This window comes from Arachis stenosperma, chromosome 1 (assembly GCF_014773155.1).
Source record: "Arachis stenosperma cultivar V10309 chromosome 1, arast.V10309.gnm1.PFL2, whole genome shotgun sequence".
NCBI lineage: Eukaryota > Viridiplantae > Streptophyta > Magnoliopsida > Fabales > Fabaceae > Arachis > Arachis stenosperma.
In genome coordinates, this window is record NC_080377.1 from 19591327 (window position 1) to 19613123 (window position 21797).

Below are 21797 nucleotides of genomic sequence, written 5' to 3' on the forward strand. Positions count from 1 at the left end.
ACCTCATTTCTAGAAAATATAACTCCAAGTAGTTTTTTTAGAGAAGTCAATAATAACTACTTTCCCACTCATAAATGATTTTTATCCCACGTTATAACATATTTTTTATATTTAAATAGTTAACTTTTTTAACAAAATTAAATAAACGATTAATCTCTCCCACAAATTTACAAACCTTTTATTTTTTCCTAACATTTTCAATTTAAATTTAAAACTTAGTATTCATAAGAGCACATAAAAAATTTTGGTCAAAATTTTTAAATTTTTTATATATACAAACTGTTACATAGGTAACCTGAGCTAGGTGGATTGGGCTGGAAGGATTGGCCCAAGTGTTAATAGAAGGTGGTCTCCGACTTGGTTCACATCTGGGAGCCGCCGTCCGAGTTGTGTGTGTGAAGAAATGGGGGGTGGTACATGCAAAGACACTCCGATGCTTAAGTTAGCAAGGGGTTTAGCAGGTTTAGAATGTATTGGAATTTAGAGATACTTGAGGGGTGTCAGGGTATATATAGTGGTGATCCAATAACCACCGTTGGAGTAGTTCCACTTCTGAATGTGGATAACCGTCCCTTTATCTTAGGGTTGTTGAGATATTGCTCCTAGAAGTGGGTTGAGAAATTTTAGGGACAGTTATTTATTTGAATAAGTGTTATCTGCCAGCTCATCTCTAACCTGACCTCTTTGGGGAGGAGTCTATGTCGAGCCCGATCTCTTTAGAAGAGGTCGGGTGGGTGGTGAAGGCCAATCTTTGGATTGGGCCTTTTTGGTTTATTTGGACCTGAGCCATAGTGTTGGGCCAGAGTATTGGTGTGCGACATTGTGATCACTACTTTTCACAACTCAAATAATCCCTAGTAATGCCCCAAAAACTTGGTGCTCAATACCATGGCATAAACACAACTTTGCACAACTAACCAGCAAGTGCACTGGGTCGTCCAAGTAATAAACCTTACGCGAGTAAGGGTCGATCCCACGGAGATTGTTGGTATGAAGCAAGCTATGGTCACCTTGTAAATCTTAGTCAGGCAGACTCAAATGGGTATAGATGATATATGAATAAAACATGAAGATAAAGATAGAGATACTTATGTATATCATTGGTGAGAGCTTCAGATAAGCGTATGAAGATGCTGTCCCTTCCGTCTCTCTGCTTTCCTACTGTCTTCATCCAATCCTTCTTACTCCTTTCCATGGCAAGCTTATGCAAGGGTTTCACCGTTGTCAGTGGCTACCTCCCATCCTCTCAGTGGAAATGTTCAACGCACCCTGTCACGGCACGGCTATCCATCTATCGGTTCTCGATCAGGCCGGAATAGAATCCAGTGATTCTTTTGCGTCTGTCACTAACGCCCCGCCCTCAGGAGTTTGAAGCACGTCACAGTCATTCAATCATTGAATCCTACTCAGAATACCACAGACAAGGTTAGACCTTCCAGATTCTCTTGAATGCCGCCATCAGTTCTTGCCTATACCACGAAGACTCTGATCTCACGGAATGGCTGGCTCGTTTGTCAGGCGAGCGCTCGGTTGTCGGGCGATCAACCATGCATCGTGTATCAGGAATCCAAGAGATATTCACCCAATCTAAGGTAGAACGGAGGTGGTTGTCAGTCACACGTTCATAGGTGAGAATGATGATGAGTGTCACGGATCATCACATTCATCAAGTTGAAGAACAAGTGATATCTTGGACAAAGAACAAGCGGAATTGAATTGAAGAACAATAGTAATTGCATTAATACTCGAGGTACAGCAGAGCTCCACACCTTAATCTATGGTGTGTAGAAACTCCACCGTTGAAAATACATAAGAACAAGGTCTAGGCATGGCCGAATGGCCAGCCTCCCAAAGTGATCAAAAGATTCAAAGATCTCAAGATGAAAATACAATAGTAAAAGGTCCTACTTATAGGAAACTAGTAGCCTAGGGTGTACAGAGATGAGTAAATGACATAAAAATCCACTTCCGGGCCCACTTGGTGTGTGCTGGGCTGAGCATTGAAGCATTTTCGTGTAGAGAATCTTCTTGGAGTTAAACGCCAGCTTTTATGCCAGTTTGGGCGTTTAACTCCCATTATGGTGCCAGTTCCGGCGTTTAACGCTGGGAATTCTGAAGGTGACTTTGAACGCCGGTTTGGGCCATCAAATCTTGGGCAAAGTATGGACTATCATATATTCTTGGAAAGCCCAGGATGTCTACTTTCCAACGCCGTTAAGAGCGCGCTAATTGGGCTTCTGTAGCTCCAGAAAATCCACTTCGAGTGCAGGGAGGTCAGAATCCAACAGCATCTGCAGTCCTTTTCAGTCTCTTAATCAGATTTTTGCTCAGGTCCCTCAATTTCAGCCAGAAAATACCTGAAATCACAGAAAAACACACAAACTCATAGTAAAGTCCAGAAAAGTGAATTTTAACTAAAAACTAATAAAAATATACTAAAAACTAACTAAATCCTACTGAAAACATACTAAAAACAATGCCAAAAAGGGTACAAATTATCCGCTCATCACAACACCAAACTTAAATTGTTGCTTGTCCCCAAGCAACTGACGATCAAATAAGATAAAAAGAGGAGAATATGCAATGAATTCCAAAAACATCTATGAAGATCAGTATCAATTAGATGAGCGGGGCTTTTAGCTTTTTGCCTCTGAATAGTTTTGGCATCTCACTCTATCCTTTGAAATTTAGAATGATTGGCTTCTTTAGGAACTCAGAATCCAGATAGTGTTATTGATTCTCCTAGTTAAGTATGACGATTCTTGAACACAGCTACTTATTGAGTCTTGGCCGTGGCCGAAAGCACTCTGTCTTCCAGTATTACCACCGGATACATACATGCCACAGACACATAATTGGGTGAACCTTTTCAGATTGTGACTCAGCTTTGCTAAAGTCCCCAATTAGAGGTATCCAGGGTTCTTAAGCACACTCTTTTTGCCTTGGATCACAACTTTATTTCTTTCTTTTTCTTTCTTTTTCTCTCTTTTTTTCATTTTTTTTTCGCCTCTTTCTTTTTTTTTTTTTTTGTATTCACTGCTTTTTCTTGCTTCAAGAATCATTTTTATGATTTTTTCAGATCCTCAGTAACATGTCTCCTTTTTCATCATTCTTTCAAGAGCCAACATTCATGAACCACAAATTCAAAAGACATATGCACTGTTTAAGCATACATTCAGAGAACAAAAGTATTGCCACCACATCAAAATAATTAAACTGTTATAAAATTCAAAATTCATGCAATTCTTATCTTTTTCAATTAAGAACAATGTTTATTTAAGAAAGGTGATCGATTCATAGGACATTCATAACTTTAAGGCATAGACACTAAGACACTAATGATCATAAGACACAAACATAGATAAACATAAAGCATAATTTTTGAAAAACAGAAAATTAAAGAACAAAGAGATTAAAGAACGGGTCCACCTTAGTGATGGCGGCTTGTTCTTCCTCTTGAAGGTCTTATGGAGTGCTTGAGCTCCTCAATGTCTCTTCCTTGTCTTTGTTGCTCCTCTCTCATGATTCTTTGATCTTCTCTAATTTCATGGAGGAGGATGGAATGTTCTTGGTGCTCCACCCTTAGTTGTCCCATATTGGAACTCAATTTTCCTAGGGAGGTGTTCAGTTGCTCCCAATAGTCTTGTGGAGGAAAGTGCATCCCTTGAGGCATCTCAGGGATCTCATGATGAGAGGGGTCTCTTGTTTGCTCCATCCTTTTCTTAGTGATGGGCTTATCTTCATCAATGAGGACGTCTCCCTCTATGTCAACTCCAACTGAATAACAGAGGTGACAAATGAGGTGAGGAAAGGCTAACCTTGCCAAGGTAGAAGACTTATCCGCCACCTTATAGAGTTCTTGGGCTATAACCTCATGAACTTCCACTTCTTCTCCAATCATGATGCTATGGATCATGATGGCTCGGTCTAGAGTAACTTCGGACCGGTTGCTAGTGGGAATGATTGAGCGTTGGATAAACTCCAACCATCCTCTAGCCACGGGCTTGAGGTCATGCCTTCTCAATTGAACCGGCTTGCCTCTTGAATCTCTCTTCCATTGTGCGCCCTCTTCACATGTGACTGTGAGGACTTGGTCCAAACTTTGATCAAAGTTGACCCTTCTAGTGTAAGGATGTTCATCTCCTTGCATCATGGGCAAGTTGAATGCTAACCTCACATTTTCCGGACTAAAATCCAAGTATTTCCCCCGAACCATTGTAAGCCAATTCTTTGGATCCGGGTTCACACTTTGATCATGGCTCTTGGTGATCCATGCATTGGCATAGAACTCTTGAACCATTAAGATTCCGACTTGTTGAATGGGGTTGGTAAGAACTTCCCAACCTCTTCTTCGGATCTCATGTCGGATCTCCGGATATTCACTCTTTTTGAGTGAAAAAGGTACCTCGGAGATCACCTTCTTCAAGGCCACAACTTCATAGAAGTGGTCTTGATGCACCCTTGAGATGAATCTCTCCATCTCCCATGACTCGGAGGTGGAAGCTTTTGCCTTCCCTTTCCTCTTTCTAGAGGTTTCTTCGGCCTTAGATGCCATAAATGGTTATGGAAAAACGAAAAAGCAACACTTTTACCACACCAAACTTAAAAGGTTTGCTCGTCCTCGAGCAAAAGAAGAAAGAAGAGAGTAGAAGAAGAAGAAATGAGGAAGAAGGGAGTGGCTTTGTGTTCGGCCAAAGAGGGGAAGAAGTGGTGTTTAGGTTGTGTGAAAATGAAGGGGTGAAGAAGGGTTTATATAGAAGAGGGGGGCTTCATGGTTCGGTCATGTATGGGTGGGTTTGGGAGGGAAAGTGGTTTGAATTTGAATGGTGAGGTGGGTGGGGTTTTATGAAGGATGGATGTGAGTGGTGAAGAGAAAGATGGGATTTGATAGGTGAAGGGCTTTTGGGGAAGAGGTGTTGAGGTGATTGGTGAATGGGTGAAGAAGAAAAGAGGGTGGTGGGGTTGGTGGGGATCCTTTGGGGTCCACAGATCCTGAGGTGTCAAGGAAAAGTCATCCCTGCACCAAATGGCATTCAAAATCACGTTTTGAGCCAATTCTGGCGTTAAACGCCAGGCTGGTGCCCATTTCTGGCGTTTAACGCCAGGTTCTTGCCCTTTTCTGGCATTTAACGCCAGTCTAGTGCCCCTTTCTGGCGTTAAACGCCCAGAATGGTGCCAGACTGGGCGTTAAACGCCCAACTGCTAACCTTACTGGCGTTTAAACGCCAGCAACATCTTCCTCCAGGGTGTGCTATTTTTCTTCCTGTTTTTCATTCTGTTTTTGCTTTTTCAATTGATTTTGTGACTTCTCATGATCATCAACCTACAAAATAAAATAAAATAACAAAAGAAAATAGATAAAATATAACATTGGGTTGCCTCCCAACAAGCGCTTATTTAATGTCAGTAGCTTGACAGAGGGCTCTCATGGAGCCTTACAGATACTCAGAGCAATGTTGGAACCTCCCAACACCAAACTTAGAGTTTGAATGTGGGGGTTCAACACCAAACTTAGAGTTTGGTTGTGGCCTCCCAACACCAAACTTAGAGTTTGACTGTGGGGGCTCTGCTTGACTCTGATTTGAGAGAAGCTCTTTATGCTTCTTCTCCATGGTGACAGAGGGATATCCTTGAGCCTTAAACACAAAGGATTCTTCATTCACTTGAATGATCAGTTCACCTCCATCAACATCAATCACAGCCTTTGCTGTGGCTAGGAAGGGTCTGCCAAGGATGATGGATTCATCCATGCACTTCCTAGTCTCTAGGACTATGAAATCAGTAGGGATGTAGTGGTCTTCAATCTTCACCAAAACATTCTCTACAAGTCCATGAGCTTATTTCTTTGAATTGTCTGCCATCTCTAATGAGATTCTTGCAGCTTGTACCTCAAAGATCCCTAGCTTCTCCATTACAGAGAGAGGCATGAGGTTTACATTTGACCCTAAGTCACACAGAGCCTTCTTGAAGGTCATGGTGCCTATGGTACAAGGTATGGAAAACTTCCCAGGATCTTGTCTCTTTTGAGGTAATTTCTGCCTAGACAAGTCATCCAGTTCTTTGGTGAGCAAAGGGGGTTCATCCTCCTAAGTCTCATTTCCAAATAACGTGTCATTTAGCTTCATGATTGCTCCAAGGTATTTAGCAACTTGCTCTTCAGTGACATACTCATCCTCTTCAGAGGAAGAATACTCATCAGAGCTCATGAAAGGCAGAAGTAAGTCCAATGGAATCTCTATGGTCTCATTTTGAGCCTCAGATTCCCATGGTTCCTCATTAGGGAACTCATTAGAAGTTAGTGCACGCCCATTGAGGTCTTCCTCAGTGGCGTTCACTTCCTCTCCTTCTTCTCCAAATTCGGCCATATTGATGGCCTTGCACTCTCCTTTTGGAGTTCAGTAACTTTCTTGCTCAGCTGTCCCACTTGTGCCTCTAAATTCCTAATGGAGGACCTTGTTTCAGTCATGAAACTTTGAGTGGTTTTGATTAGATCAGAGACCATGGTTGCTAAGTCAGAGGGGTTCTGTTTAGAATTCTCTGTCTGTTGCTGAGAAGATGATGGAAAAGGCTTGCCACTGCTAAACCTGTTTCTTCCACCATTATTGTTATTGAAACCTTGTTGAGGTCTCTCTTGATTCTTCCATGAGAAATTTGGGTGATTTCTCCATGAAGAATTATAGGTGTTTCCATAGGGTTCTCCTAGGTAATTCACCTCTTCCATTGAAGGGTTCTCAGGATCATAAGCTTCTTCTTCAGATGAAGCATCCTTAGTACTGCTTGGTGCATTTTGCATTCCAGACAGACTTTGAGAAATCAAATTGACTTGTTGAGTCAATATCTTGTTCTGAGCCAAAATGGCATTCAGAGTATCAATCTCAAGAACTCCTTTCTTCTGACTTGTCCCATTATTCACAGGATTCCTTTCAGATGTGTACATGAATTGGTTATTTGCAACCATTTCAATTAGCTCTTGAGCCTCTGTAGGCGTCTTCTTCAGATGAAGAGATCCTCCAGCAGAGCTATCCAAAGACATCTTGGATAGTTCAGAGAGACCATCATAGAAAATACCTATGATGCTCCATTCAGAAAGCATGTCAGATGGACACTTTCTGATCAATTGTTTGTATCTTTCCCAAGCTTCATAGAGGGATTCGCCATCCTTCTGTCTGAAGGTTTGGACTTCCACTCTAAGCTTACTCAATTTTTGAGGTGGAAAGAACTTTGCCAAGAAGGCATTGACTAGCTTTTCCCATGAGTCCAGGCTTTCTTTAGGTTGTGAGTCCAACCATATCCTAGCTCTGTCTCTTACAGCAAAAGGGAATAGCATAAGTCTGTAGACTTCAGGGTCTACCCCATTAGTCTTGACAGTGTCACAGATTTGCAAGAATTCAGCTAAGAACTGATGAGGATCTTCCAATGGAAGTCCATGGAACTTGCAATTCTGTTGCATCAGAGAAACTAATTGAGGCTTAAGCTCAAAGTTGTTTGCTCCAATGGCAGGGATAGAGATGCTTCTCCCATAGAAATCGGGAGTAGGTGTAGTAAAGTCACCCAGCACCTTCCTTGCATTGTTTGCATTGTTGTTGTTTTCGGCTGCCATGTCTTCTTCTTCTTTGAAGAATTCGGTCAGGTCCTCTACAGAGAGTTGTGCCTTAGCTTCTCTTAGCTTTCGCTTCAAGGTCCTTTCAGGTTTAGGGTCAGCTTCAACAAGAATGCCTTTGTCTTTGCTCCTGCTCATATGAAAGAGAAGAGAATAAGAAAATGTGGAATCCTCTATGTCACAGTATAGAGATTCCTTGAGGTGTCAGAGGAAGAAGAAAAATAGAAAGAAGAAGGAGAAGAATTCGAACTAATTTAGATGGAGTTCGAATTGTGCATTGAGAAGGAGTGATACTCCATAAATAGAAGGATGTGAGAAGAAGGGAAACAATTTTCGAAAATTAAGTAAAAGATTTTGAAAACATTTTGAAAAACACTAATTGATTTTCGAAAACCAAGAATAGAAAAGAAATCAAGTGATTTTTGAAAAAGATTTTGAAATTAGAAGTTAAAAAGATATTATTGAAAATTATTTTGAAAAAGATGTGATTAAAAAGATATGATTGAAAAGTTATGGTTTTAAAAAGATATGATTGAAAAGATATGATTTGAAAACAATTTTAAAAAGATTTGATTTTAAAAATTAATGACTTGCCTAACAAGAAAAGATATGATTCAAACATTAAACCTTTCTCAACAGAAAAGGCAACATACTTGAAATGTTCAATCAAATCATTAATTGATAGTAAGTATCTTTGAAAAAGGAAAGAAATTGATTTTGAAAACATTTGATTGAAAAGATATGATTTGAAAAAGATTTGATTTTGAAAAACTTTGAAAACTTGAAAAAAATTTGATTTTGAAAACAAAATCTTCCCCCTTGTTCCATCCTGGCGTTAAACGCCCAGAATGGTATCCATTCTGGCGTTTAACGCCCAAAATGCTACCTTTTTGGGCGTTAAACGCCCAACCAGGTACCCTGGCTGGCGTTTAAACGCCAGTCTGTCCTTCTTCACTGGGCGTTTTGAACGCCCAGCTTTTTCTGTGTAATTCCTCTGCTGCATGTTCAGAACCTTCAGTTCCCTGTACTATTGACTTGAAAATAGAACCAAGATCAAATAAACAATGCATGCAAGACACCAAACTTAAAATTAGACACTAGACTCAATCAAGAAACATAAAATATTTTTGGTTTTTTTTATTTTGAAAATTTTTTGTGCTTTTTTTTTTCGAAAATTATATGAACATAGAAAATGAAGGTTTCAGAATTCTCAATTTGAATTCCAGGAATCATTGCAATGCTAGTCTAAGACTCCGGTCCAGGAATTAGACATGGCTTCACAGCCAGCCAAGCTCTCAAAGAAAGCTTCGGTCCAAAACACTAGACATGGCCAATGGCCAGCCAAGCCTTAGCAGATCATTGCTCCAATAGTAAGATTGATGGAAATCAACAAGCTATTGTGATGATCAGTTGAAACCTCGGTCCAATAAGATTAGACATGGCTTCTCAGCCAGCCAGATTTCAACAGATCATCATGAAACTCTAGAACTCATTCTTAAGAACTCTGAAGAAAAATACCTAATCTAAGCAACAAGATGAACCGTCAGTTGTCCATACAAAAACAATCCCCGGCAACGGCGCCAAAAACTTGGTGTGCGAAATTGTGATCACTACTTTTCACAACTCAAATAATCCCTAGTAATGGCCCCAAAAACTTGGTGCTCAATACCATGGCATAAACACAACTTTGCACAACTAACCAGCAAGTGCACTGGGTCGTCCAAGTAATAAACCTTACGTGAGTAAGGGTCGATCCCACGGAGATTGTTGGTATGAAGCAAGCTATGGTCACCTTGTAAATCTTAGTCAGGCAGACTCAAATGGGTATAGATGATATATGAATAAAACATGAAGATAAAGATAGAGATACTTATGTATATCATTGGTGAGAGCTTCAGATAAGCGTATGAAGATGCTGTCCCTTCCGTCTCTCTGCTTTCCTACTGTCTTCATCCAATCCTTCTTACTCCTTTCCATGGCAAGCTTATGCAAGGGTTTCACCGTTGTCAGTGGCTACCTCCTATCCTCTCAGTGAAAATGTTCAACGCACCCTGTCACGGCACGGCTATCCATCTGTCGGTTCTCGATCAGGCCGGAATAGAATCCAGTGATTCTTTTGTGTCTGTCACTAACGCCCCGCCCTCAGGAGTTTGAAGCACGTCACAGTCATTCAATCATTGAATCCTACTCAGAATACCACAGACAAGGTTAGACCTTCCAGATTCTCTTGAATGCCGCCATCAGTTCTTGCCTATACCACGAAGACTCTGATCTCACGGAATGGCTGGCTCGTTTGTCAGGCGAGCGCTCGGTTGTCGGGCGATCAACCATGCATCGTGTATCAGGAATCCAAGAGATATTCACCCAATCTAAGGTAGAACGGAGGTGGTTGTCAGTCACACGTTCATAGGTGAGAATGATGATGAGTGTCACGGATCATCACATTCATCAAGTTGAAGAACAAGTGATATCTTGGACAAAGAACAAGCGGAATTGAATAGAAGAACAATAGTAATTGCATTAATACTCGAGGTACAGCAGAGCTCCACACCTTAATCTATGGTGTGTAGAAACTCCACCGTTGAAAATACATAAGAACAAGGTCTAGGCATGGCCGAATGGCCAGCCTCCCAAAGTGATCAAAAGATTCAAAGATCTCAAGATGAAAATACAATAGTAAAAGGTCCTACTTATAGGAAACTAGTAGCTTAGGGTGTACAGAGATGAGTAAATGACATAAAAATCCACTTCCGGGCCCACTTGGTGTGTGCTTGGGCTGAGCATTGAAGCATTTTCGTGTAGAGAATCTTCTTGGAGTTAAACGCCAGCTTTTATGCCAGTTTGGGCGTTTAACTCCCATTATGGTGCCAGTTCCGGCGTTTAACGCTGGGAATTCTGAAGGTGACTTTGAACGCCGGTTTGGGCCATCAAATCTTGGGCAAAGTATGGACTATCATATATTGCTGGAAAGCCCAGGATGTCTACTTTCCAACGCCGTTAAGAGCGCGCCAATTGGGCTTCTGTAGCTCCAGAAAATCCACTTCGAGTGCAGGGAGGTCAGAATCCAACAGCATCTGCAGTCCTTTTCAGTCTCTGAATCAGATTTTTGCTCAAGTCTCTCAATTTCAACCAGAAAATACCTGAAATCACAGAAAAACACACAAACTCATAGTAAAGTCCAGAAAAGTGAATTTTAACTAAAAACTAATAAAAATATACTAAAAACTAACTAAATCCTACTGAAAACATACTAAAAACAATGCCAAAAAGGGTACAAATTATCCGCTCATCAAGTATGAACAATGCTCCTACACGAGTCCGATCTCTTTGCTTATGAGTTGGATTCGAGTATTAATTGAACTCGGGTTTGTCCTAGTAGGAAACCGACATGATTTTAAATTTTTCAACCGTCGTGTCTAATCAAACGTCGCGTCCGTTGGGGTTTCAAATGTACACGTGGGAGCAGTTACATTGGTAACGACGCGTTTCTTTAATGACCGCGTTAGTTTACCATTGTGCCCTTGTCATGTTATAAATACTTTTTCCTCTCTTTTCTTTATTTTCTTTCGTCTCTGAAGTTTCTTGCCTGTACTTCTCACTTTCTCTCATTCAAAATACGAGTTGGTTGCCCCGGGTCTTGAAGACCGGGTTTGTTTCGAGAGGGTTGCTGATTTTGACACACTTTTTCTTTATGTATGATTGCCTCTTTACTCGTCTGGGGGTTTCTTTGCCTTTTTCTAATTTTGAAATGGGGGTGTTGTCTCACTGCCGAGTTGCTCCTACCTAGCTTCACCCCAACTCTTGGGGTGTCATGAAATTTTACCAACTTGTCAGCCGAGAGCTAGAGTTCCTGACTTCTTTAAAGATCTTTTTCTATCTTTTTCATCTGACCAAGCCATTTAGCGCTCAAAATAATAAACAACAGTGGGTATCTTTTCGGGCCATTCAGGGTCGGAAAGATTTTTCTATTTTTGACGAATCTTTCCATGACTTCAAAAACTTTTTCTTCAAAGTGCAAGCTATAGAGGGTCACCATCCATTTTTCCTTGATGAAAATAATTGTCCCCGATTTCCTCTTTATTGGTTGGAAGCCTCCTCTGTAGAGAAGTATGGCCTGGATGACTTGGACGAGGTTGAGGAGGCCATAGTGGGGTTTTTCCAAGAAGTTTGGGAGAGAGCCCTAACCTGGATACTAAGAAGTTTATTCTGGGTTCTCCGAGTTTCGTACAGACCCAACTAGGTAGCTTTTTTTTGTAATTGTTTCTGAAGGTTCTTGACTTGTTGTGTTCTCCGATTTGTTAGTTGATTGTTTTTTTTTTGTCTTTCCTTTTCAGAAATGTTGAAAAGTGGATCCAATGCTGCTTATTAGAAGGTCCAGGAGGCCAAGAAGAAGGCTCGGGTCCGAGCTGATGCTGCTAAAGTCGGGACTATTGGTGCTCCTCCTCCTCCTCATGACTCAGGGACCTCCTCTCGTCCAATCTTGGTAACCTCTTCCTCTGCTTCTCCTCTTCCTCCTCATATCCCCCCAGTCCGACCTCCCTCCGAACCTGAAAAAAAGAAATGCAAGACCTTAGAGTCTGGCTCTTCTCCTTCTGGAGAGGCCAACTTTGATGGTCCTAAGTTCATTCGAAAGCACATCTTTCCTCATATCTAAATTGCTATGGATGATGCTTTCCTTCGAAATCATCTTCAAATTATGGTTTGAGGAGGCATTCGGACTGCTGGAGTCTGCACTGCTCTTCTTGATATCCTGGACAAAACTCCTTTGAGTTCTTTGGGCTCTTCCCAAAAATCTGTAGAAGAACTTCAGGAGAGGATTGTCCTTCATCAAGAAGAAGAGAAGAGGCTTCAGGGGAGGTTGTATGGATGAAGGATGAGCTGGCCCGGCTTCAAGAGAGGGAGAAGAAGCTAATGGGTCAGTGTGCTACGGCGGAGGGTTTGAAGGAGAAGGCGGAGCAAAATTACGTCTGGCTCTTCTCTGAAAATATTGACCTTCAGAAGCAGCTGGAGTTAAACCAGGAGGCCTATCAGGAGCTGGAGGATTCAATAGTTGAGAGTTCGGAGGAGGCTTGGAGAGTTTTTAAGGAACAAGTCGGAGTCATTGCTCCTGCCTTGGACCTTTCTCCTCTTCATCCTGACAAGATCATTGTTGATGGAGCTATTGTCTCCCCTCCTCGCCCTGAGATGGACTCTGAACTGAATACTCATGGGCAAAAGATTGTTGAGTCTCTTCCTTGTGAGGAGCAATAGGAGGGATTCCTGCCGAGTTCTTTAGAGGTTCCGACTTCAGCTGCTGAGGACACTACTCCGACTCCCTCGACCTCAGCAGTAGATCCGAGCTCCTCTCCTCTGGATGACCCCCAATATTCTTTCCCAATGATTTTTGCTATGTTAGGGCCTGACTTATGGGCCCTTTTCTCGAAAAATTTATTTTTCATGTTTTTTATGTGGTGGTGGTTCTTTGACATTTTCGGCCTTTTATGGCCGTTACAAAAAATTTCTTTCTTTGGCTTGCCCTTTTTTGGATAAGGGCTTTTAAGAGATATTTTTGCATGTGCATGCTTCGTTGTGATGTTTTGTGAGATTTTTATGAAAAACCTATTGAAAAAAATCTTTTTACTAGGTAGGCTGTTTTTGTCTAAGTTACCGTAAGGTTTTCTCGAAGATTTGAAACAGCCTTTGCCTTTGAGGGATTTTTCTTATCTCTTTTGTATTCCTCACATATTCAATTTTTGCTTATTAAATTTCATAACTTAGGTTATTTTCGTGATGTATTTCGATTCTTCTCGGGTTTTTCGACTAGTAGGTCATTTTAGTGATAATACTCTCTAGTTATTATGATCGTCTTCATAACCTCTTTACATCAATTTGTACCTTATTGTTTTATCTTGCCGACCACTTAGGTCGGGCATGGGATTTTCACATTTTTTCGAGCTTAAGTCAGTGCATTTCATAGAGCAATAATGGCGATAATGGAATTATAAAAAGACAGAATAAAATCTTTATTTATTGATGGAGGTAACTTTTGATCTTAGCTACTAAGGGATTTTAAGACTTGTCAACCCTTAGCCCCCACTTTGATGTCTCGTTAAAACCCCTTCAAGAAAACCCTCTTTCGGGAAAAAAATCATGAAGTCGGGAAAAAGAGTACATTGGGGAATGGAGTTTGCTTCTAGCTATAGTACCTCTTCATGTTACAAGCATGCCACGACCTTGGAAGCTCGGTGCTGCTGAAGTCGGAGACCTTGTAGTATCCCTTTCCTAGGACTTTACTTATCTTGTATGGTCCTTTCCAATTAGCAGCGAGTTTTCCTTCCCCCGACTTGTAACGCCGATGTCATTTCTGATCAGGACCAAGTCGTGTGAGGTAAAGCTTCTTCGAATGACTTTCTTGTTATATGTATTTGTCATCTTTTGCTTCAGCGCGGCTTCCTTTATCTGGACTTGCTCTCGGACTTTAGGGAGTAGTTCAAGTTCTTCTTTGTGTGCCTGAATGATGCCAACCTCGTCATAGAATCTCACCCTTGGACTTTGCTTGTTGATTTCAACTGGTATCCTGGCTTCTATGCCATAAGCAAGTCGGAAGGGTGTTTCTCCTGTGGTAGACTGAGGTGTAGTCCGATATGCCCATAGTACTTAAGGGAGTTCTTCAGCCCAAGCTCCCTTTGCATCTTGCAACCTTTTCTTTAATCCAGGCAGTATAACTTTGTTGGTTGCCTCAACTTGCCCATTTGCTTGTGGGTGCTCAACTGAGATGAACTGATGTTTGATTTTCATGCTAGCTACCAAATTTCTGAAAGTAGAGTCGGTGAACTGAGTTCTGTTATCAGTGGTGATGGAATGGGGAATTCCATACCTTGTAATGATATTTTTGTAGAGGAACTTCCGACTTCTCTGGGCTGCGATAGTGGCCAATGACTTTGCTTCGATCCACTTTGTAAAGTAGTCCACTCCCACTATTAGGTACTTCACTTGTCCAGGTGCCTTGGGGAAGGGTCCGAGTAGGTCCAACCCCCATTTTGCAAAAGGCCTTATGCTGATAAGTTCCTCGGGGGAAGCGACATGGACGTTAGCATGCATTTGGCATGGTTGACACTTTTTCACAAATTCGGTGGCGTCTTTCTGCAAGGTGGCCAATAGAATCCAGCTCGGATGACTTTCCTAGCAAAGACCTTGCTCCGAGATGGTTTCCGCAGATACCATTGTGCACTTCCTCCAAGACTTCTATTATCTTTGAGGTCGGGACGCACTTTAACAATGGTGTTGATATTTCTCTTTTATAGAGGATATTCTTCACTAAGGTGTAGTTTTGTGCCTCCCTCCGGATTTTCTTGGCCTATTTTTCTTCTTTGGTAGGATGTCGAATTTCCTGTATCGATCAAGGGAGTCATCCACCTGAGGTCCAACCCGGATAACTCTAGGACATCTAGTTTAGCCTCTGTTTTTGTGACAGAGGGTTCTTGGACAGTTTTCTGAATCAGGCTTCTATTATTCCCTCCTAGTTTAGTGTTTGCTAACTTGGAAAGGGCATCTACTCTGCTGTTGAGGTCCCGAGTTATGTGTTTGACCTCGGTCTCTGAGAACTGCCTAAGATATTCCAAGGTTTTGTCTCTAAGTACGTCTTCATATTGGGGTCTTTAGCCTGATTAGGGGTGGCAATATGTACCCTACCCGCGGGTACCCAACCCGACCCCACCCGATCGGGTAGGTTGCCAACCCGATCCGTAGCGGGTAGGGTAGGGTGCGGGTAGGGTTCTCGTGCAGGTTGAGCCTCAACCCTACCCGACCAACCCGCACTCTGTATAAGTTTATGTTATATACTTATATAAAAATATGTTTTAAGTGGATGTTGAATCAAAGACCTCTCACTAAATGCAAAAGATCCTTAACCACTAAAAGAAAATCATTAATTGATAATTTAATTTTTTTTTACATAAAAATCAGTTCTATTTTAAATTATCATCAAGTTATATAATAATGTTGTATATTTTTTGTAACCCATGGGTAGGATCGGCTACCCGCGGGTTAAAAGCGGATAGGATTAGGGTTGGGATATTCTCAACTCGCGGGTAGGGTAGGGTTGAGATATTCTCAACTCGCGGATAGGGTAGGGTAGGGTTGGGATATTCTCAACTCGCGGATAGAATTAGGGTTGGGATATTCTCAACCCACTTCCAATTTTGTTGGAAGAACCATCCACATACAACTCCCAAGTTATAGAGGCTTCCTCTTGGTCACCTGCATATTCTGCCATGAAGTCAGTGAGATATTGAGCTTTAATTGCTGTCCGAGTTTCATACCTGAGGTCAAACTCGGATAGCTCTATGGCCCATTGAACCATGCTTCCCGTAATATCTGTTTTTTGAAGAATTTGTTCATGGGCTGGTTCGTTCGAACTCTTATTGTGTGAGCTTGAAAATAGGGTCGTAGTCTTTGAGACGCCACTATTAAGGCATATACAAACTTCTCTAGTTTTTGGTACCTTAACTCGGGGCCTTGTAGAACCTTACTGGTGAAATACACTAGATGCTATCTGACCTCGTCTTTCCGTATTAGAGCTGATGCTACAGCCTTGTTAGCTACGGACAAATACAGGATAAGTTCTTCCCCGACTTTAGATCCGGTCAGAACGGAAGGTTGGCTTAAAAACCTTTTGAACTCTTGGAAAGCTTCTCGCATTCTGGAGTCCATTCGAACTAGCATTCTTTTCTTAGTAGAGAGAAAAGTGGCAGGGATCTTAATGCTAATCCTACTAAGAACCTGGAGAGAGCTGCAAGTTGGCCATTCAACTGTTGGACCTCTCATAAGCAAGTCGGAATTTTCATTTTTAGGACCACTCTACATTTGTCGGGATTAGCTTCTATCCCCCTTTGTGGTAGCATGAACCCTAAAAATTTTTCATCCTCTACTGCGAAGGTGCACTTTGTGGGATTCAATCTTATCCCGTGCGTCCTTATGGTGTTGAAGACTTGTGAGAGATTGATCAAAAGGTCGGCCTCATCCTTGGTTTTTACTAACATGTCATCCACATATACCTCCATTAAACTTCCAAGGTGAGGGGCAAACACCGTATTCATCAGCCTTTGATATGTGGCTCCTGCATTCTTTAACCCAAAAGGCATAACCACATAGTAATAATTTGCTCTAGGTGTGATGAAGGATGTTTTTTCTTGATCCAGATTGTACATCAGAATTTGGTTGTATCCCGAGTATGCATCCATGAACGACAAGTATTGATATCCTGAGCTGGAATCTACTAGGGTATCAATGTTTAGGAGAGGATATGGGTCTTTTGGACACGCCTTGTTCAAGTCGGTATAGTCGATGCACATCCTCCACTTGCCGTTTAATTTCTTGACTAGCACTACATTTGCTAGCCAAGTCGAATATTGGACCTCTCTGATGAAGCCGACTTCCAGGAGAGCTTGTATTTGCTCTCCGACCACTTGAGCTCGTTCAGGGCCGAGCTTCCATCTTCTCTGCTGAACAGGTCGTGATCCGGGGTATACCGATAGTTTGTGCGCCATGAGCTCGAGATCTATCCCGGTCATGTCGGAGGCTTTCCAAGTGAAGAGGTTTGAATTCTCCTGTATGAGTGATGAGCGGATAATTTGTATGCTTTTTGGCATTGTTTTTAGTATATTTTTAGTATCTTTTAGTTAGTTTTTATTACATTTTTATTAGTTTTTAGTTAAAATTCACTTTTCTGGACTTTACTATGAGTTTGTGTGTTTTTCTGTGATTTCAGGTATTTTCTGGCTGAAATTGAGGGATCTGAGCAAAAATCTGATCCAGAGACTCAAAAGGACTGCAGATGCTGTTGGATTCTGACCTCCCTGCACTCGAAGTGGATTTTCTGGAGCTACAGAAGCCCAATTGGCGCGCTCTCAACGGCGTTGGAAAGTAGACATCCTGGGCTTTCCAGCAATATATGATAGTCCATACTTTGCCCAAGATTTGATGGCCCAAACAGGCGTTCAAAGTCACCTCAAGAAATTCCAGCGTTAAACGCCGGAACTGGCACCTAAATGGGAGTTAAACGCCCAAACTGGCATAAAAGCTGGCGTTTAACTCCAAGAAGAGTCTCTACACGAAAATGCTTCATTGCTCAGCCCAAGCACACACCAAGTGGGCCCGGAAGTGGATTTTTATGTCATTTACTCATCTCTGTACACCCTAGGCTACTAGTTTTCTATAAGTAGGACCTTTTACTATTGTATTTTCATCTTGGGATCTTAGATCATCTTTAGGTCTTTGAATCTTTTGATCACTGGGAGGCTGGCCTCACGGCCATGCCTAGACCTTGTTCTTATGTATTTTCAACGGTGGAGTTTCTACACACCATAGATTAAGGTGTGGAGCTCTGCTGTACCTCGAGTATTAATGCAATTACTATTGTTCTTCTATTCAATTCCGCTTGTTCTTTGTCCAAGATATCACTTGTTCTTCAACTTGATGAAGGTGATGATCCGTGACACTCATCATCATTCTCACTCATGAACAAAGTGACTGACAACCACTCTTGTTCTACAAGCAATCAAAGCTCTAGTGAATATCTCTTGGATTCCTGATAACACGATGCATGGTTGATCGCCTGACAACCGAGTGCTCGCCTGACAAACGAGCCAGCCATTCCGTGAGATCAGAGTCTTCGTGGTATAGGCGAGAACTGATGGCGGCATTCAAGAGAATCCGGAAGGTCTAACCTTGTTTGTGGTATTCTGAGTAGGATTCAATGATTGAATGACTGTGACGTGCTTCAAACTCCTAGCAGGCGGGGCGTTAGTGACAGACGCAAAAGGATCGATGGATTTTATTCCGACCTGACCGAGAACCGACAGCTGATTAGCCATATGCTGTGACAGAGCATGGGAACATTTTCACTGAGAGGATGGGAGGTAGCCACTGACAACGGTGAAACCCTACATGAGCTTGCCATGGAAAGGAGTAAGAAGGATTGGATGAAGACAGTAGGAAAGCAGAGAGACGGAAGGGAAGGCATCTTCATTCACTTATCTGAAGCTCTCACCAATGATATACATAAGTATCTCTATCTTTATCTTTATGCTTTATTCGTTTATCACTATACCCATTTGAGTCTGCCTGACTGAGATTTACAAGGTGACCATAGCTTGCTTCATAGCAACAATCTCCGTGGGATCGACCCTTACTCGCGTAAGGTTTATTACTTGGACGACCCAGTGCACTTGCTGGTTAGTTGTGCGAAGTTGTGTTTATGCCATGGTATTGAGCACCAAGTCTTTGGAGCCATTACTAGGGATTATTTGAGTTATGTAAAAGTAGTGATCACAATTTCGTGCACCAAGTTTTTGGCGCCGTTGCCGGGGATTGTTCAAGTTTTGAGCAAGCTTTTGGTCCGGTAACATCAGTGCCAAAGTTCTGATCCGGCAACAGCACCAAGTTTTTGGCGCCGTTGCCGGGGATTGTTTGTGTATGGACAACTGACGGTTCATCTTGTTGCTTAGATTATGTATTTTTTTTTAGAGTTCTTAAGAATGAATTCTAGTGTTTCATGATGATCTGTTGAAATCTGGCTGGCTGAGAAGCCATGTCTAATCTTATTGGACCGAGGTTTCAACTAATCATCACAATAGTTTGTTGATCTCTATCAATCTTGCTATTGGAGCAATGATCTGCTAAGGCTTGGCTGGCCATTGGCCATGTCTAGTGTTTTGGACCGAAGCTTTCTTTGAAAGCTTGGCTGGCTGTGAAGCCATGTCTAGTTCCTGGACCGGAGTCTTAGACTAGCATTGCAATGATTCCTGGAAATTCAAATTGAGAATTCTGAAACCTTTATTTTCTATTTTCATATAATTTTCGAAAAAAGTACAAAAAAATTCACAAAATCATAAAAACCAAAAATATTTGATGTTTCTTGTTTGAGTCTAGTGTCTAATCTTAAGTTTGGTGTCTTGCATGCCTTGTTTATTTGATCTTGGTTCTATTTTCAAGTCAATAGTACAGGGAACTGAAGATTCAGAACATGCAGCAGAGGAATTACACAGAAAAAGCTGGGCGTTCAAAACGCCCAGTGAAGAAGGACAGACTGGCGTTTAAACGCCAGCCAGGGTACCTGGTTGGGCGTTTAACGCCCAAAAAGGTAGCATTTTGGGCGTTAAACGCCAGAATGGATACCATTCTGGGCGTTTAACGCCAGGATGGCACTAGGGGGAAGATTTTGTTTTTCAAATCAATTTTTTTTCAAGTTTTCAAAGTTCTTCAAAATCAAATCTTTTTCAAATCATATCTTTTCAATCAAATATTTTCAAAATCAATTTCTTTCCTTTTTCAAAGATACTTACTAACAATTAATGATTTGATTGAACATCTCAAGTTTGTTACCTTTTCTGTTGAGAAAGGTTCAATGTTTGAATCATATCTTTTCTGGTTAGGCAAGTCATTAATTTTTAAAATCAAATCTTTTTAAAATTGTTTTCAAATCAAATCTTTTTAAAATTGTTTTCAAATCATATCTTCTCAATCACATCTTTTTCAAAATAAGTTTTCAATCAAATCTTTTTAATTTCTAATTTCAAAATCTTTTTCAAAAATCACTTGATTTCTTTTCCACTTTGAATTTTCAAAAATTATCAATCAATTTTTCAAAATGTTTTTGACATCTTTTTAATTAATTTTCGAAAATTCTATTCCCTTCTTCCCACATCCTTCTATTTATGGAGTACTACTCCTTCTTAATGCACAATTCGAACTCTATCTAATCAAGTTCAAATTCTTCTACCCCCTTCTTCTATTTTTCTTTTCCTCTGACACCTCAAGGAATCTCTATACTGTGACATAGAGGACTCCACATTATTTGTTCTCTTCTCTTTCATATGAGCAGGAGCAGAGACAAAGGCATTCTTGTTGAAGCTGACCCTGAACTTGAAAGGACCTTGAAGCGAAAGCTAAGAGAAGCTAAGGCACAACTCTCTGTAGAGGACCTAACCGAATTCTTTAAAGAAGAAGAACCCATGGCAGCCGAAAACAACAACAATGCCAACAATGCAAGGAAGGTGCTGGGTGACTTTACTGCACCTACTCCCAATTTCTATGGGAGAAGCATCTCTATCCCTGCCATTGGAGCAAACAACTTTGAGCTTAAGCCTCAATTAGTTTCTCTAATGCAACAGAATTGCAAGTTCCATGGACTTCCAATGGAAGATCCTCATCAGTTTTTAGCTGAGTTCTTGCAAATCTGTGACACAGTCAAGACTAATGGGGTTGACCCTGAGGTCTACAGACTGATGCTATTCCCTTTTGCTGTAAGAGACAGAGCTAGAATATGGTTGGACTCACAACCTAAAGATAGCCTGGACTCTTGGGAAAAGCTAGTCAATGCCTTCTTGGCAAAGTTCTTTCCACCTCAAAAATGGAGTAAGCTTAGAGTGGAAGTCCAAACCTTCAGACAGAAGGATGGAGAATCCCTCTATGAAGCTTGGGAAAGATACAAACAATTAATCAGAAAATGTCCCTCAGACATGCTTTCTGAATGGAGCATCATAGGTATTTCTATGATGGTCTCTCTGAACTATCCAAGATGTCTTTGGATAGCTCTGCTGGAGGATCTCTTCATCTGAAGAAGACGCCTACAGAGGCTCAGGAACTAATTGAGATGGTTGCAAATAACCAATTCATGTACACTTCTGAAAGGAATCCTGTGAACAATGGGACAAGTCAGAAGAAAGGAGTTCTTGAGATTGATACTCTGAATGCCATACTGGCTCAGAATAAGATATTGACTCAACAAGTCAATTTGATTTCTCAAAGTCTGTCTGGAATGCAAAATGCACCTGGCAGTACTAAGGATGCTTCATCTGAGGAAGAAGCTTATGATCCTGAGAACCCTTCAATGGAAGAGGTGAATTACCTAGGAGAACCCTATGGAAACACCTACAATTCTTCATGGAGAAATCACCCAATTTTCTCATGGAAGAATCAAGAGAGACCTCAACAAGGTTTCAACAACAACAATGGTGGAAGAAACAGGTTTAGCAATAGCAAACCTTTTCCATCATCTTCTCAGCAACAGACAGAGAATTCTAAGCAGAACCCCTCTGACTTAGCAACCATGGTCTCTGATCTAATCAAAACCACTCAAAGTTTCATGACTGAAACAAGGTCTTCCATTAGGAATTTGGAAGCACAAGTGGGACAGCTGAGCAAGAAAGTTACTGAA

At 41.3% G+C, this 21797-nt stretch overlaps 1 non-coding gene across 1 annotated transcript; it reads right to left on the bottom strand.

Annotated features, from left to right (window-relative positions):
* Window positions 1–20997: 20997 nt before the first annotated feature.
* LOC130948944 (small nucleolar RNA R71) lies at window positions 20998–21105 on the bottom strand. Its single transcript, XR_009073300.1, has one exon. It is a non-coding gene; the product is annotated as a small nucleolar RNA R71 (small nucleolar RNA).
* Between the last annotated feature and the right edge of the window lie 692 nt (window positions 21106–21797).